The sequence below is a fragment of the Drosophila ficusphila genome, unplaced genomic scaffold, assembly GCF_018152265.1.
Source record: "Drosophila ficusphila isolate 14025-0441.05 unplaced genomic scaffold, ASM1815226v1 contig_470, whole genome shotgun sequence".
Taxonomy (NCBI): Eukaryota; Metazoa; Arthropoda; class Insecta; order Diptera; family Drosophilidae; genus Drosophila; species Drosophila ficusphila.
Window position 1 is genome coordinate 3295299 of NW_025064389.1, and position 19516 is coordinate 3314814.

The following is a 19516-nucleotide window of genomic DNA, read 5'->3' on the forward strand; positions in this document are numbered from 1 at the left end:
CCGATAACAATGTACATTTAAAAACAATGGTTTTAAGGCAGGTTCTCAAAAAATTGTTTTGTGGAAACGGTTTAAGATAAAAAGCTGAAATTTTTAACTTTATTTGAAAACATATTCATTTTTCGAAAAAAATTTCGAATTCGAAAAAATCAAAAAGGAGTGGGAGGGGGCGTTCCTCAGTGGCGGCATGTCGGCGAAAAGGTGTCCCGCTTACGGAAGTGTACAGTACTGCGCATAAAATAAACTAGAATCAGAAAAAAAAAATGCCATTTGCAAAAGTTATTAACTTTATAAAAAAAACTTAAGGTTTTCAAATAAACAGTTTTCAATATTTTTCGATAATCCTAGTTCATTAGTTAAAGAAAACAAATAGGAACATTTAAAATTGGATGACGATTGGTTAACCCCAACGCCTTCAATCACTTCAGTAAAGTCCGAGAACGTGGTTCCAAAATAAACGCGTTTAAAGTTTTGGCTTCAAATAGCCGGTGCTCGATATGAGCTCCATGTAAAGGCCTGTAACTCTTGTAATTTTTCAAATTTTCATCTGAAATATTTTGAATACGTTCTTAAAACATATATCTAAGTTAACACTACTGAGGGGTAACAAACAGTCGGTAAGAATTTTGGGTAATTCTTGGATCACACTAGTCTTTCTAGATGCCGACTCAGCATACCCGCCTTTGGGGGCCGTGCCTGGGTCCCATTGGTTCCCGGTATGGTGAGATATGCTCATTTTGCGATTATCAGCATTTTCCACTGACATCCGGTCGGCCTGCCGACTTAGCTCCCTTTTTCGTACAGCTGAGTTCCTCAGTTCTGTTTTAAAATTATTTGAATAAAGAACACTTAGCTCCATAAACTTTAATCCGGCTATAGCCGTTATATTATTTGCATTCGTCCACTGAGTATATGGCCAGGGGTATAGGGGGGCAGTTACCCTCTCGACATAAACTTCATTTTACACAGCATCAACCACCCTACCGGTGGCACACCATCAGCAGCCACCTGGGAGCAGAAGCCCGGCCGCCAATTTTCATCGATCTTGACACTCACTACTACTCAGCAAGCACCCTACCGGTGCCACCTCATCATCGCCCTGATCTGGAGCAGCTTTACCACCTAGCAACTATAAGATAACTGGCGCCTAACGAGCAAAATAAACTAGCGAGCCTCAAAATTTTTAAGAAAAACATGTAAGTGGGCTGATTAATTTACAGCTTCAACAAACATACACAAAATTGCAAACAATAAAAGTGCGCCTTATAATTGGCGAAAAAAATTCAACTTGCACACGTTAAAAAAAAATATAATAATAAAACTGCATTTGTGTACTGCAGCTCATATAAAATTTTTTATTTGTGAAAATATATTTGAATGAATTAAATAAATATAAAATACAGTAGAATCCTGTTATAACGACTCCGCTTATAGTGTCCGTCCGGGTTGTGCGACGAAAACTCGATGGTTTGGTTGGTCCCCATACAAACTTATATGAAAAGGCCTCCGCTTAGAGCGTTTCCGCTTAAAGCGACAAACCGCTTATAAGAACGAAATTTTTCGAGAAAATTGAAAATTTTAACCAGATATTACGTCGTGCAGAAAAAAATACATTGCAATAGTGCCAAATTTAAGAATCAAAACACGCTGTGAGCAATGCATGTATTTATTAGTGATCCGCACCCTTGTTTGTGTGCGTAGCAGCGACACAAAGGATCTTACACTGTCACTACTCTTTGTTAGTTTTAGCTGTCGCCTTAACAACGTTGCTGCGAGAGAGAGAGAGAGAGAGAGAGTCGAAGTGCAATGCCGACGTCACACTTCGTGTGCAGACCTCATAGCTTATTCCATGAGGTGTCCCTTTATAATTCTAATTTTTACTTCTTTTTTCTGAGTAAAACTGAATTTGTAAATTCGCCAAATGCAAAATGTGCAATAATAATAAGCTCATTCAGTTTTCGGTATTTAGAAAAACCTATGTTTTTGAACTGAATTTATTAAATCTTTCGTTTTAATTAAAAAATTAATTTCATTTATTTTAAAAACCTATTACAAACACAGCAACCATAAAATATTAAAAAAAATATTTTTTTTTTGCTCCTTTTGCTTAGTGCGTCTTCCGGGTATTACGACGAAAAACCGCCGGTCCCCTGAAAGTCGCTATAACCGGATTCTACTGTAGTATTCAGGGTGGTGGTAGTTGAAGTATTTAGGATCGTGAAAGCATTCCCTAGATTGTTAACGGCACTATTGGTGGTGCTAGTGGTTCTAGAACCCCCCGATGCGTTACCCGAATCCATGATCAAAATTTCTTCCTCCCTAATTTCAGGTAGGCTGGTGCTAATCCTGAGACCTAGTCTGGTTTTGGTCTTTTCTACTATGGTTTTCCTTGACATTAGGTGAAAGACTACGTATTTGCGCAATTAAAATTAATAAATAAAATATTTAATACAAGTACCTATATTAGATTATTTAAATTTAAAGGTATTGGTAAATATCTTGTGCTTTAAAAGAATTCTTTTGTGTAATACGAAATTGGTTCGGGAAAAATTTGGGTATAGGGAGAAAATATAGTGGTAAATATAAGTGTGGATGTGTAATAATAATTACTGATGTTTGTGTTGTTGTTGTATTAAGTTGAGAATCTGTAAGACAGACAATATTAGTGTATGTGTGTGTTTGTTTTTAAGATGTGGCAACCATGGGGCAAAGTGATTATTAAGTTTATTGGGAAAAAATAATAAGTATTTAAAATTTTGTAAGTTCCTTTTTTTATTTTGTCGACTTATTTGGTTTTCTAGGTCAGCGAATTTCAAGTTTGTGCTTTTTTCTGCAACGTTGTAGCTACTCCTCGTCGAGCCCAAGATCCCAACGTATCAGGTTACGTGGCAAGAGCAAGGGACAAGGAGGAGGGGGGTAAAAATACTCCACTGAGCCGACGACGGTACCCGGATTCGCACTCTCACTCTTTATAAATATATATACATATGGGACATTCTTTTACAAATCTTACACCTTTTTTTGCGTCACAATTCCGATTTTTGTGAAAATTTTTTTCCAAGTGTAGAAAGCAAAATAAAAAGACACGTGTATCGGTATTTTGCTTAAAAAATTTTTTTTATAAAGTTATGATTTTTGACAATATTAAACAACCAATAATATTCTTAATATCCTTGAACACGTTAAATGAATTATCTCTTGTTCTATTAATCGTATCGTTACAATTTTTTTTTATTATTTAGTTCAAGAATTCAGCTTTCAAAAAGTAATTTTATTTTTTAATTAAATTTTTTATTTATAAGAATTAGTAACAAATTAATCATTATATCGACATTTCAATGCCGATCCCCACAGCTTATTTGATTGAAAAAAATTAATTTATTATCCCTATGTTTCGCTTAATAAGCAGTAAAAAAAATTAAGGTGGGGTCTTCATTAGATCAAGAGAAATTTAATCATTTTCAGCACGCGTCATGCGTCACGCGGCGCGCGACGCGAGCAACAAGAAGTGGAAAATAATTGTAACATACGCATGATGTTAAACAAAATAGTATTGTTTTATCAGAATCAGTCATTACAGGCTGAAATGAAAACACATTGAATTATAGTCGAAAAGTAATTTTTATTCCAGTGATAAATAAATGATGTCCGCGAGAGATTAGCAAATATAACTACAATGTCATGTTCATACACGAATATATAATGCAATAATAGCGTATAAATCCAACTTAAACAGCATACATTCGTTACATCGTTACAATGTCAATCAATTCATTACTTTGACATCAAAATAATTTTTCTGTGAAGAAAAATGCTTTGCTTTCACTTTCTTTTTCGTTATTGGTATCATACAATGATAAGATAAAGTCCCTTCGACAGTTAAAGCCTTTCTGAATCTAGTTTCTAATTTTTTTTCCTCTTCATCATATTCCACTTTTTCCACAAACTTCAATGACATGTTGGGAAGAGCTGCAACTGCCCACTCGAATAATTCTCTTGGAGTTTGAATTGGGTTATCTATTCTTTGGAGGCTTGATCTGGCAGCCAATCTTTTCAAGGTACCCCCTAAGCCATCGCATGCACCTTTTCCATGAGATGTTGGAAAAAAGTCCCACTCAGCGTCTAAACCAAAATCTTGTCGGTGATGGGTAAGGTTGACAAAGTTTTTTTTATTTTTATATTGTGCACTTGCCCCATCAGAAAAGTATATGATTTTATTAATCTTCGTGGGACTCCCCATACAAACTTATATGTAGAGCGTTTTCGCTTTTAGCGACAAACCGCTTATACGAACGAAATTTTTCAAGAAAATTGAAAAGTTTAACCGGATATTGCGTCGTGCAGAAAAAAAAATACATTGCAATAGTGCCAAATTTAAGCATCAAAACACGCTGTTAGAAATGTATGTATTTATTAGTGATCGGCACCTTTGCTTGTGTGCGTAGCATCGACACGAAAGATCTTACACTGTCACTACTCTTTATTAGTTTTAGCTGTAGCCTTAACAACGTTGCTGCGAGAGAGAGAAAGAGGGAGAGAGTCGAAGTGCAATGTCGACGTCACACTACGTGTGCAGTTCTCATTGCCTATTCCATGAGATGTCCCGTTATATTTCTAGTTTTTTCTGTTTTTTTCCGAGTAAAACTAAAAGCGTAAATTCGGCAAATGCAAAATATGCAATAATAAGCTCACTCAGTTTTTAGTAATATGAGAAACCCATGCTTTTGAATTAAATTTATTATATACAAGAGGTCCTGTGTCCGCTTCGCTGGTCAACACAATTTAAGGGGCACAACTAGTGTGACGGCCTAAAAAAAGGTGATTTTTGGAATTTTTATAAAAAAAAAACTACTTGATCAATTCTTTTAAAATGTTCAGAATATATTTATACATGCTTTAAGAATGTATAGTGAAATTTTTAAATAAAAAAGTTAAATATTTTTTAAAGTATAGTCGATCTCCAACGGCGGTAAAAAAAAAAGTGCCTTTACTGCTGCAGTGATTCCGGCCCTCTCCGTGGACGAAATCAAAAAATGAAAAATTCTCGTTAAACTAGATAATATTTTCCATACCATGAACTACGATAAAAAAAACTACCAAAAAATGACAAAATGGCAGCGTTTTTAAAAAAAAGTCGAATTTTAACCAAAATTTTGGTCGTTTTTGGCCTGCCAAAATTCGATTTTTGGTCGGATTAAAAAACCGATAGTTCATGGTACGTAGAACTATATAAAGAACATGTAAAAAAAAATTGGTAGTGATCGGATCATTAGTTTTTGAGTTATCACTGCAGCAAATTTGGAAAATGCTGTTTCGAGAAAAACGCGTTTTAAGATAAAATGATTGTTTGCACTTTTATGAGAGCGGCTGCAAAAACTATTTGAGATATCGATTTTAAATTTTAATATGTTATTTTTAAAAGTGTAATCTACCGAAATATGAAAAAAAAGTTTTTTTGATTTTTTTAGATCAACATTTAGAAGTCAATGTTGCAACATTTTTCAAATATATGGAAGTATAGAAAGATAGTGATTTAACACTTTTCCAGTTTGACTTATCCACTTGCGCAGCACAATCCAGCCGTTTCTCTTTTAAACTTTAACGCACTGCAATATCGGTATATAGTCGCCATTTGTCCAATATCTTTTATTATCACAGTAGTTCGCAGTGGGGTCATATTGGAATGCCAAGCGATTGAATGATGCCAATGACTCCATGTGCTCATTTGTCTTTCTTCGCTTAAGTTTTGTGAATATACTTGTTGCTGGCTTGGATGTCTGCGGCCAATGTTTGCACGTCGTCCTCTAAGAATTTTGGACTATGGACAGAGTGGTGAATTTATCCTCAAATGCACGATCCACATAATTTTCACAGTTCAACTTAAATTGAATAAAAATTCTTTTTTTTCACAATTTCACAGTGACCACAAAAATTGAGTTAAAATGCTAAGGGAGCGTGTTTGTCAGTGTGGTGAGGTAGCAACTCACTTTATATGCGACAATATTGCAATTTTCTTACGGATCCCTAATTTTTTTCAAAATAAATTACAGCCTATTTAACTCCACGATAATGTAGCTTTCTATCGGTAAAGGAATTTTTTAAATCGGACTAGTAGTTCCGGAGCCTATTCGCTGCAAACAAACAAACAAAGAAAATAAAAAGGAAGTCGTGAGTGATAGTGAAGAAGAAGAGATCCGGGTTTTAGACTAAGACAGGTTCAAATCGAAAAGAAAGCAGACATTGTCGGGTCATCCAGCCGCAGCAGATATTTAATGCTAGATTAATGCTAGCTCTTAGCTTATCTGCATAATTACCAGTGTTGCCAACCACTCAGAGGTCATTTATAGCAGTGGCAGCAAAAAAAAAATAGCCAAAAATAGCTAAATTTCTTCAAAAATACAGTCGAATCCCAATAATTCGTACCCCGCTAAATCGAAAATCGCGATAATTCGTAAAAAATTCTGTTCCCTTGAAAAAAACTCGTTAATTCGTAAAAATTCCATACATTTTGGTCCCCTCGTTAATTCGTAGTATTTGGCGCAACGCAAAGAAGATTGAGCCTCTTATAAATCGTAATTTTGTTTCGTAACCTCTTATAAATCGTAATGCGATTCGAAATTTTTTGTAGTTAAAGCACCGTTAGATTTTGCAGACAGCTATGCCGCCTTTATGTCGCTATGCATTATGAATTTTGTGTTTCTCTCGCTGTTATAATTTTATGTTATTGTTTAATTTTCCTTTAATTTGAAAAAAGTACAAATGAATAATTATAATGTTTGTTTAATTTTAATAAAGTTAAATACATATGTAAACATGATGTGAAATGTAAATACCCCGTTTATTCGACTTTTTCATTTTTGAGTCCCGTCAAATAGAAATCTCGATAAATCGAATTCCCGTCTAATTCGTAAAAATAGTCATCCCCTTGGCATTTCGAATTATCGGGACTTGACTGTAGTAAATTTAAATAGCCGTTAGTTTTCAATAATAAAATCTTATATTTTTGTACATTCAATGTTGATTATATAATGATTCTTCTTCGTCTAGCAAATTGCTTAAAATTTGCCCAATTTCTACCTCCTCGGAACTCAAATACTTTCCCATTGTAACAATCTGTGAAAGGCACTTATTTGATTTGTTAGTTACAGGGCCGGAGAAACAGTTTTGAGTGGGGTGATGACCTCACAAACCTGACCTCGCACCTGGCTTACCGCTTATTCAAAAGACTCGACTGGGATGGGTTGTTTCCGGAGGATATGGCGTCTCCAATGTCTCTTCATTAATCTCGCCCCCTGCTGTACCTCTCGTTAGTAAGGAGAATAGCTTGGATCGCCTTGATGATGGTCGAAAGGTTCTGCTAATAAAATCACCATACGCAGACATCGTAGCCTGTTCCAAATTTGCAAATTCCTTCGCTGCCCTTCAAAGGATTTTCGGATACGTCTACAAGTTTATCAATCGCACTCGTCAGCCGGATCTTAATGCGTCGGATATCCAAAGCGACATAAAATCCTTGCAGTCTCAAGGAGTATTAGCCCCATCTAGTTCGGTTGGATCTCCATTTCCCTTTATGGATCAGTTTGGACTTCTTAGAGTGGATGGCCGACTAAGAAACTCGTCGCTGGACTTCAATGGTTGTCATCCAATCATATTGTCACGAAGCCATCCTGTCACTGCCGCCATCATTACTCACTTTCATGAGCGTAATCTGTACCCTGGACCTCGCGCCCTATTCTGCATAGTTCGATCCCAGTATTGTCCTATTGGGGGGAGGAATACGGAAAGATTGGAGGGATGGCAACTATTTGCAGCAAGTCCGCTGGGCCCGATGGAAGGAAGAATACCTGACGCTACTGCAGCAGCGCTCTAAATGGCGAACCCCGACGCCTGGCCTGGGTGTCGGTGACGTGGTGCTGGTCAAGGACGAGAACTTGCCTCCTCGCTCTCTCGTTGCTTGTTGGCTTCTACTCTGGGTCTGAAATTGTCTGATCCGTTGTAATTCTAACTCCTCCTTTCGATCTCGCGGACCATTTTTGTTAATCGCTTCTGCTAAAATAAACTCGCTGCCTTTGCAGAAATCGAACTCTAAATTTTCGTGTTTTTATTTAAATAGCTAATAAAAAAGAATTGTATTTGTCGGGGGACCGTTTGTATTATCCATCACTTTTATTAAAAATTCAGCAGCAAGTTCCGTTCGAATGACAGGCGCTTTTTGAACTCACTCCCTAGAGTCTACTTTCCAAATTTATACTTTCTACTCAATTCTTATACATTGTTAGCCATCTCTTTCTAACATGTATGTCAGCGCTTAACGAACAGACCTCACTTGGCAGCAGTCTAAATCTGTCCTGCTCTGCCATGCTTTCACTCAATTTCTAACTTCCTTTTTTAATTGTCCCTGCTTCACATTAAAGAAGGCCCCGCTTCACCTGTCCTGACCAAGAGAACAAAGTAGGCCCCGTTTCATTTGATCCGACACGGCCTTCCTGACGAATCACACGTCCTCGTGTGTTACCTTAAAATCACAGTATTCTCAAATTTCAGTTCTCATTACATTTTATTATCAACAAACATTTCATTACATTTTCTTTACATAAGTTTTGAGGCATTTAGACAAAATAAACAAATTGATTTCTTAATTACATTTCACAAGTTACATTTTCATTTTAATCATAATTTACAATTCAGACTTGACTAATTGCATAGCTTTATCAACTGGTGTATTTCCTTTTACACCCACATACTGACCCCCGCCATAACAAGTCCTTCTGTTATGGTGCGGTCATCACTAACCCCCGCCATAACAATTCCTTCTGTTATGGTGCGGTTATTCTATCCCCTCTTGGAATTCCAAGGCATCAACCGTGCCTTCCATATCATCATTCCCCACATGGGAATCAGACGCTTCTGCACTAAAGTCGTCTAAATCTTTATCAACTTCGATATTTATTTGTCTATTTGGCAATGCCCTCAAAAACTCATGCGCATATTTGTAAGTTCTTTTGCTAGTTAAAGATTTTAAAGTGTACCGATCTCCATCTAATAGTTCAGTTATTTCAAAAGGACCTTTAAACTTTGGGTCAAGCTTTGTTTGGTGACGCTCTTCATTTTTTAGCAACACATGATCTCCTACGTTATATTTTATTATTTTTGCCTTGTTCTTATCAAATCTGCGTTTGTCGTAACGAGCACTGGATTCCATGTTTTCTTTAGCTTGTTTTCTTAAATTTTCCCTTTCAACTAAATTGTCCTCTTCATCACCTATCGGCAAAAGGCCAAAAGGTCTAGCTTCCCTACCAATTAGCACTTCTAACGGGCTGACCTTGGTGACTCGATTGGCCGTACAATTCATTGCTAGCTGTACTTCGGGTAAGGCGTCTTGCCACGACCTCTGACTGGTTTCGACAACGGTCAACATACTCTTAAGCGTGCTCATTACACGTTCCACCTGTCCATTGGCTCTGCTCGTACCTGTAGCAATTAAGTGTAGGTCAATTTTTTGAGAAACACAAAATTCACGGAATCCTGAACTTGCAAAGTTACGGCCCTGATCCGCTATAATTCGATTTGGGACTCCAAACAAACACACGACGGCTCTAACAGCCTTAATAGTATTTTCTGTGTCAATTTTTAAGGTGTGATAAAAATAAACAAATTTTGTAAACGCATCTACCAAAACAATAACGTACTCCTTTAAGTCATTTTTTCCACTCATCTTTCCTGTTGTGTCAATATGTAGGGTGTGCCACGGAATTTCTACCTTAGGAATCGGATGTAATTCGACCTGCCTTTTTCCAACTGGTGGCTTAGCTAATTTACAGGTGATGCAATTTTCGACAAACCTACGAACGTACTTCGACATGTTTTCGAACCAGTAAAAACCATAAACTTTATCCAACGTTTTCTCCCAACCCAGATGCATAATAGATTCGTGGACGTGATTAATCACTGCCCATCTAAATGCCCTAGGGATTACAGGCAAACATTTGGTTTTACCGTTTCTTTGTATTTTCCTATATAAAACTCCTTTTCGCAGTTCATAGGTTTTATCTAGGTTTTCCGGCAATTCGTTATTTTTAAGCTTAACTATTAACTCTGCCACCTCAGGATCACGTATCTGTTCAGAAACTAGCCAATTATCCGTTATCTCAGTCAATTCAACCCGCTTTTCCACTATTTTTTCCACACTTCTATTCTCTTTAACCAGGGGATTCCTTGACAAAAAATCTACGTGTGCCATTCGTTCTCCCTTCGTATATTGAATGTCAAAATCAAACGACTGTAAAAAGGCCCACCATCGATACACCCTCGGCAATAGGTCCAATTTTGTACGACTAGCTTTCAGCGAGTTGCAATCAGTAAACACTACAAATTTTCGCCCCTGTAAATAATGACGGAAATGTTTAATGGCATTGACAACTGCCAAAGTCTCAAGTTCGTAAGAGTGGTATTTTGATTCAGCAGGTGATGTGCATTTACTAAAATATTCAACAACATGGGGCTTTTTATCTATTCTGTGTAGCAATACTGTTCAACATTTATATTGGAAAGAATTTGCATTGTGCTACAGATGAAGTCGTTACCTATGCCATTCAGTTTTACAATATTATTAAGTCTTTTCCCTTTAAATTTCTCTGCAACACTTCCCTTAACTAATGAGCACTCTGCTCCGGAGTCAAAGCAAAATGGAACAAGCTCACCGGATACATTTATTTTTCCCTTTGGCGGGGCCACAGTGCAAAAGTCCACACGCTTTTCGCACATATTCTTCTTCTTCTATATACGAGGTCGACTGTTGTACACCAGGCTGAGGCGTCTGCTCCGCCACCATCGGGATTAAATTTGGGTAAGGTGTCATGCGTAGCCTTATCGTCCGCTGCCGAAGTCCTTGGTGTCTGCATAGATTTTATTAGCTCCATCAGGGTTCTGTTCTGGGCTTCCAACGCTGCCATATATTGTCCAGAAGTTTTGTCTGTAGGCGAGGCGAATCCCACTTCTGATGTCGGGGGACCGTTTGTATTATCCATCACTTTTATTAAAAATTCAGCAGCAAGTTCCGTTCGAATGACAGGCGCTTTTTGAACTCACTCCCTAGAGTCTACTTTCCAAATTTATACTTTCTACTCAATTCTTATACATTGTTAGCCATCTCTTTCTAACATGTATGTCAGCGCTTAACGAACAGACCTCACTTGGCAGCAGTCTAAATCTGTCCTGCTCTGCCATGCTTTCACTCAATTTCTAACTTCCTTTTTTAATTGTCCCTGCTTCACATTAAAGAAGGCCCCGCTTCACCTGTCCTGACCAAGAGAACAAAGTAGGCCCCGTTTCATTTGATCCGACATATTTATTAAAAATTATAATACAATAAAGTATTATCCAAACCCGCAACAAGATAAAATAAGCAGACACTTTTTAATGTTAAACCGCACGCACTCGTTGTCAAAGGAGAAGTAAAACGTCGTGTTCGCGTGTACAAGCAAATGCCCAAAGTGTAGAAGAAAAGCGCAAGAAGATTCCGTTACTTCTTGCGATCTCCTCCTTCATCACACTCACACATACAAGCATCAAATGAATGCATGTGCATCAATGTGACTTTTGCTTATATCTGTATGTTCATATTTTACAACACGCCACCTCAAAAGTTACATTGAGCAAAAACAAAAAATTTGACATACGAGATTGTGCTTATCTTTTAATTTCTTGTTTCTTTCTTAATTTCTGGGGATTACAATTAGATCCAGCATTCGCTGCAAAGAGTTGGGGAAACCCAGTAAAACCCAACTAGATCTACATATACAAATAGCGAAAAATTAACATAAATTCAAATTTTGAACAAAAGAAAATTGTAAAAATATTAAAGCATTTCACTTAAGTTTATACATAAATATTACTTTGTAAAGTATGATAAAGATTATTTTAAATATAACAAAAAACTCCATGAGCTCCATTTCTTTTGGTTCCAAATGGAAAAAGGGATTTCTTTTGCGACGTTTCAAATTTTTCGATGTCAATTTAATCGGAAAGGCCCAGTTGGCTTCTCAGAGCGATAAATCTTGCAGATGGTAATGGCTTCGTCAATATGTCGGCTAGTTCATGGTATAATAAGTACAAGGTAGTCTCGTCGGCTTTTTTTTCCCCTATTGGTCACTACAATGAGTGCGAGTGAGAGGGTGTTTTCCCGTAAGTGCGAAGGAAACAGAAGAAGATGATGCCGTTTTACCCTTATGCTGTGCACGGGGTTTAAAAAGGACTGTTATATGACAATCAGTAGTCTTTAGGACTCCCTCCCATATTGTTCACATTTCAAAATATTTTTCTGCAATATTACATGTTACGCCTTGTATGTGCTTGCTGCAATAATTGCAACAAGTATTTTTCATAAGCACACAAGGGTTAACGTTTTGAGAAAAAATCGTCCGCGGACAACCTCTCACTTCGAAATCCCGAGCGCACTGAACCATAGGGGAAAAAACCCGAACGATTTTGCAGCCGACGAGACTACCTTGTATAATTCTACCATGGGCTAGTTGGAGATCTGTGGGAATATACTTTACACAAATTAGTTTCTTTTCAATTTGTTCCCTCGTAAAATGATATTTAATGTCTATGTGCTTTGTTCTCTTATGGCAAGTAGGATTATTGGCAATGCTGATACAACCTTGGTTGTCTTCAAAAATATCTATAGGACCATTTAATTCTAGATTAATCTCATTTATTAATGACTTGAGCCAAAGGGCTTCTCTAACACCTTCAAACAAGGCCATATATTCTGCTTCGGTAGATGAAGCAGCAACCGATTTTTGCTTCATGGTACTCCATGAAATTAAGCAGCTTTCAAACATTTTAAAAAGATATCCAGTAGTACTTCTTCTGTCAGTTTCGTTCCCAGCCCAATCTGAATCTACATATCCTATAAGAATGTTGTTAAAATTTATATTTTTCTTGAATCTGAGCTTTAGATCGACAGTTCCTTTTAAATATCTAAGAACTCTTTTAAGGCATTGCCATAGTTCCTTATTGTTGTTGTTTGTATATCGACTTAAAATACTTATTGAAGTACTTAAGTCTGGACGTGTGCACAACATAATGTACATCAAACAACCAATCAAGTTTCTACATGGTGCATCACATGATTCTTCCGATTGCAGAGCCTCATAGTCTAACTTGCTTTGGAGGGGAGTACTAACTGTATTGCAATCTTCCATATTAAATTTCCTCAATACATTTTGAATATATGCTGACTGACTGAGACATATCTGTCCGTCAGTTCTATCAATTTTTATACCAATAAAATGCCGAATTTCACGTAAATCAGTCATTTGAAATTTATCTTGAAGGTAAGATTTAAAATTGGACATTGTATCAGATTTGCTTTTAGCAATTACTACATCATCCACATATAACAAAATATATATATTTCTTGAAATATCTCCCTTATTTAAAATATAAATACAACGGTCAACTCCTAGATTTTCAAATCCAACTTCTTTCAATACGCTTTCAAACACCTCGAACCAGCATCTAGCAGCTTGCTTAAGGCCATATATAGCTTTATTAAGTTTACACACTTTATTCCCATAGCATTGGGTCAAGCCTTTTGGAACAGTCATGTATATTTCATCGTTTAGAGTTCCATTTAAAAATGCGGTTTTGACATCCATGTGATGAATCATTAAATTATATTGATTTGAAAGTGCCAATAGAAATCTGAAACTTGAAATTCGTGCAACTGGTGCAAATGTCTCGTCATAATCAGTCATATACTCTTGAGTAAAACCCCGCGCTACAAGCCTTGCTTTATACTTTACTAAGTTACCAAACTCATCTTGTTTTATACTAAATACCCACTTGCAATCAACTATGTTTTTGTTATTTGGCCTTTGCACTTACTGCTGCAGTGATTCCGGCCCTCTCCGTGGACGAAATCAAAAAATGAAAAATTCTCGTTAAACTAGATAATATTTTCCATACCATGAACTACGATAAAAAAAAACTACCAAAAAATGACAAAATAGCAGCGTTTTTAAAAAAAAGTCGAATTTTAACCAAAATTTTGGTCGTTTTTGGCCTGCCAAAATTCGATTTTTGGTCGGATTAAAAAACCGATAGTTCATGGTACGTAGAACTATATAAAGAACATGTAAAAAAAAAAATTGGTAGTGATCGGATCATTAGTTTTTGAGTTATCACTGCAGCAAATTTGGAAAATGCTGTTTCGAGAAAAACGCGTTTTAAGATAAAATGATTGTTTGCACTTTTATGAGAGCGGCTGCAAAAACTATTTGAGATATCGATTTTAAATTTTAATATGTTATTTTTAAAAGTGTAATCTACCGAAATATGAAAAAAAATTTTTTTGATTTTTTTAAAACTTCACACTAGTTGTGCCCCATAACAACATAGAAGTCAATGTTGCAACATTTTTCAAATATATGGAAGTATAGAAAGATAGTGATTTAACACTTTTCCAGTTTGACTTATCCACTTGCGCAGCACAATCCAGCCGTTTCTCTTTTAAACTTTAACGCACTGCAATATCGGTATATAGTCGCCATTTGTCCAATATCTTTTATTATCACAGTAGTTCGCAGTGGGGTCATATTGGAATGCCAAGCGATTGAATGATGCCAATGACTCCATGTGCTCATTTGTCTTTCTTCGCTTAAGTTTTGTGAATATACTTGTTGCTGGCTTGGATGTCTGCGGCCAATGTTTGCACGTCGTCCTCTAAGAATTTTGGACTATGGACAGAGTGGTGAATTTATCCTCAAATGCACGATCCACATAATTTTCACAGTTCAACTTAAATTGAATAAAAATTCTTTTTTTTCACAATTTCACAGTGAACACAAAAATTGAGTTAAAATGCTATGGGAGCGTGTTTGTCAGTGTGATGAGGTAGCAACTCACTTGATATGCGACAATATTGCAATTTTCTTACGGATCCCTAATTTTTTTCAAAATAAATTACAGCCTATTTAACTCCACGATAATGTAGCTTTCTATCGGTAAAGGAATTTTTTAAATCGGACTAGTAGTTCCGGAGCCTATTCGCTGCAAACAAACAAACAAAGAAAATAAAAAGGAAGTCGTGAGTGATAGTGAAGAAGAAGAGATCCGGGTTTTAGACTAAGACAGGTTCAAATCGAAAAGAAAGCAGACATTGTCGGGTCATCCAGCCGCAGCAGATATTTAATGCTAGATTAATGCTAGCTCTTAGCTTATCTGCATAATTACCAGTGTTGCCAACCACTCAGAGGTCATTTATAGCAGTGGCAGCAAAAAAAAAAATAGGCAAAAATAGCTAAATTTCTTCAAAAATACAGTCGAATCCCAATAATTCGTACCCCGCTAAATCGAAAATCGCGATAATTCGTAAAAAATTCTGTTCCCTTGAAAAAAACTCGTTAATTCGTAAAAATTCCATACATTTTGGTCCCCTCGTTAATTCGTAGTATTTGGCGCAACGCAAAGAATATTGAGCCTCTTATAAATCGTAATTTTGTTTCGTAACCTCTTATAAATCGTAATGCGATTCGAAATTTTTTGTAGTTAAAGCACCGTTAGATTTTGCAGACAGCTATGCCGCCTTTATGTCGCTATGCATTATGAATTTTGTGTTTCTCTCGCTGTTATAATTTTATGTTATTGTTTAATTTTCCTTTAATTTGAAAAAAGTACAAATGAATAATTATAATGTTTGTTTAATTTTAATAAAGTTAAATACATATGTAAACATGATGTGAAATGTAAATACCCCGTTTATTCGACTTTTTCATTTTTGAGCCCCGTCAAATAGAAATCTCGATAAATCGAATTCCCGTCTAATTCGTAAAAATAGTCATCCCCTTGGCATTTCGAATTATCGGGACTTGACTGTAGTAAATTTAAATAGCCGTTAGTTTTCAATAATAAAATCTTATATTTTTGTACATTCAATGTTGATTATATAATGATTCTTCTTCGTCTAGCAAATTGCTTAAAATTTGCCCAATTTCTACCTCCTCGGAACTCAAATACTTTCCCATTGTAACAATCTGTGAAAGGCACTTATTTGATTTGTTAGTTACAGGGCCGGAGAAACAGTTTTGAGTGGGGTGATGACCTCACAAACCTGACCTCGCACCTGGCTTACCGCTTATTCAAAAGACTCGACTGGGATGGGTTGTTTCCGGAGGATATGGCGTCTCCAATGTCTCTTCATTAATCTCGCCCCCTGCTGTACCTCTCGTTAGTAAGGAGAATAGCTTGGATCGCCTTGATGATGGTCGAAAGGTTCTGCTAATAAAATCACCATACGCAGACATCGTAGCCTGTTCCAAATTTGCAAATTCCTTCGCTGCCCTTCAAAGGATTTTCGGATACGTCTACAAGTTTATCAATCGCACTCGTCAGCCGGATCTTAATGCGTCGGATATCCAAAGCGACATAAAATCCTTGCAGTCTCAAGGAGTATTAGCCCCATCTAGTTCGGTTGGATCTCCATTTCCCTTTATGGATCAGTTTGGACTTCTTAGAGTGGATGGCCGACTAAGAAACTCGTCGCTGGACTTCAATGGTTGTCATCCAATCATATTGTCACGAAGCCATCCTGTCACTGCCGCCATCATTACTCACTTTCATGAGCGTAATCTGTACCCTGGACCTCGCGCCCTATTCTGCATAGTTCGATCCCAGTATTGTCCTATTGGGGGGAGGAATACGGAACGATTGGATGGATGGCAACTATTTGCAGCAAGTCCGCTGGACCCGATGGAAGGAAGAATACCTGACGCTACTGCAGCAGCGCTCTAAATGGCGAACCCCGAAGCCTGGCCTGGGTGTCGGTGACGTGGTGCTGGTCAAGGACGAGAACTTGCCTCCTCGCTCTCTCGTTGCTTGTTGGCTTCTACTCTGGGTCTGAAATTGTCTGATCCGTTGTAATTCTAACTCCTCCTTTCGATCTCGCGGACCATTTTTGTTAATCGCTTCTGCTAAAATAAACTCGCTGCCTTTGCAGAAATCGAACTCTAAATTTTCGTGTTTTTATTTAAATAGCTAATAAAAAAGTATTGTATTTATTAAAAATTATAATACAATAAAGTATTATCCAAACCCGCAACAAGATAAAATAAGCAGACACTTTTTAATGTTAAACCGCACGCACTCGTTGTCAAAGGAGAAGTAAAACGTCGTGTTCGCGTGTACAAGCAAATGCCCAAAGTGTAGAAGAAAAGCGCAAGAAGATTCCGTTACTTCTTGCGATCTCCTCCTTCATCACACTCACACATACAAGCATCAAATGAATGCATGTGCATCAATGTGACTTTTGCTTATATCTGTATGTTCATATTTTACAACACGCCACCTCAAAAGTTACATTGAGCAAAAACAAAAAATTTGACATACGAGATTGTGCTTATCTTTTAATTTCTTGTTTCTTTCTTAATTTCTGGGGATTACAATTAGATCCAGCATTCGCTGCAAAGAGTTGGGGAAACCCAGTAAAACCCAACTAGATCTACATATACAAATAGCGAAAAATTAACATAAATTCAAATTTTGAACAAAAGAAAATTGTAAAAATATTAAAGCATTTCACTTAAGGTTATACATAAATATTACTTTGTAAAGTATGATAAAGATTATTTTAAATATAACAAAAAACTCCATGAGCTCCATTTCTTTTGGTTCCAAATGGAAAAAGGGATTTCTTTTGCGACGTTTCAAATTTTTCGATGTCAATTTAATCGGAAAGGCCCAGTTGGCTTCTCAGAGCGATAAATCTTGCAGATGGTAATGGCTTCGTCAATATGTCGGCTAGTTGGAGATCTGTGGGAATATACTTTACACAAATTAGTTTCTTTTCAATTTGTTCCCTCGTAAAATGATATTTAATGTCTATGTGCTTTGTTCTCTTATGGCAAGTAGGATTATTGGCAATGCTGATACAACCTTGGTTGTCTTCAAAAATATCTATAGGACCATTTAATTCTAGATTAATCTCATTTATTAATGACTTGAGCCAAAGGGCTTCTCTAACACCTTCAAACAAGGCCATATATTCTGCTTCGGTAGATGAAGCAGCAACCGATTTTTGCTTCATGGTACTCCATGAAATTAAGCAGCTTTCAAACATTTTAAAAAGATATCCAGTAGTACTTCTTCTGTCAGTTTCGTTCCCAGCCCAATCTGAATCTACATATCCTATAAGAATGTTATTAAAATTTATATTTTTCTTGAATCTGAGCTTTAGATCGACAGTTCCTTTTAAATATCTAAGAACTCTTTTAAGGCATTGCCATAGTTCCTTATTGTTGTTGTTTGTGTATCGACTTAAAATACTTATTGAAGTACTTAAGTCTGGACGCGTGCACAACATAATGTACATCAAACAACCAATCAAGTTTCTACATGGTGCATCACATGATTCTTCCGATTGCAGAGCCTCATAGTCTAACTTGCTTTGGAGGGGAGTACTAACTGTATTGCAATCTTCCATATTAAATTTCCTCAATACATTTTGAATATATGCTGACTGACTGAGACATATCTGTCCGTCAGTTCTATCAATTTTTATACCAATAAAATGCCGAATTTCACGTAAATCAGTCATTTGAAATTTATCTTGAAGGTAAGATTTAAAATTGGACATTGTATCAGATTTGCTTTTAGCAATTACTACATCATCCACATATAACAAAATATATATATTTCTTGAAATATCTCCCTTATTTAAAATATAAATACAACGGTCAACTCCTAGATTTTCAAATCCAACTTCTTTCAATACGCTTTCAAACACCTCGAACCAGCATCTAGCAGCTTGCTTAAGGCCATATATAGCTTTATTAAGTTTACACACTTTATTCCCATAGCATTGGGTCAAGCCTTTTGGAACAGTCATGTATATTTCATCGTTTAGAGTTCCATTTAAAAATGCGGTTTTGACATCCATGTGATGAATCATTAAATTATATTGATTTGAAAGTGCCAATAGAAATCTGAAACTTGAAATTCGTGCAACTGGTGCAAATGTCTCGTCATAATCAGTCATATACTCTTGAGTAAAACCCCGCGCTACAAGCCTTGCTTTATACTTTACTAAGTTACCAAACTCATCTTGTTTTATACTAAATACCCACTTGCAATCAACTATGTTTTTGTTATTTGGCCTTTGCACTAAGGACCAAGTATTGTTTTGAAAATGGGAGTTAAGTTCATCCTGTATAGCTTTCTCCCAGAAAGACCTGTCTTCACGAAACTTAATTTCATCAAATGTAATATCATTTAAGCATGTTTGAGTATTCATAAGACATTTTTCTAAAAATCGATATGATAATTTTGGTTTACTTTTAATTCTTTCACTGCGTCTGATTTCTTCCTCATTTTTGTTTTTATTTTCATTTGATTTATCACCAGTTTCAACAACTGGATCGGCATTCTCGAGATCTGTGGAATTTTCATTGAGTTGTTCATTTATTTCCGAATCAACAGATTTAATATTTTCCACCGAAGGAAAATCCAACTCTTC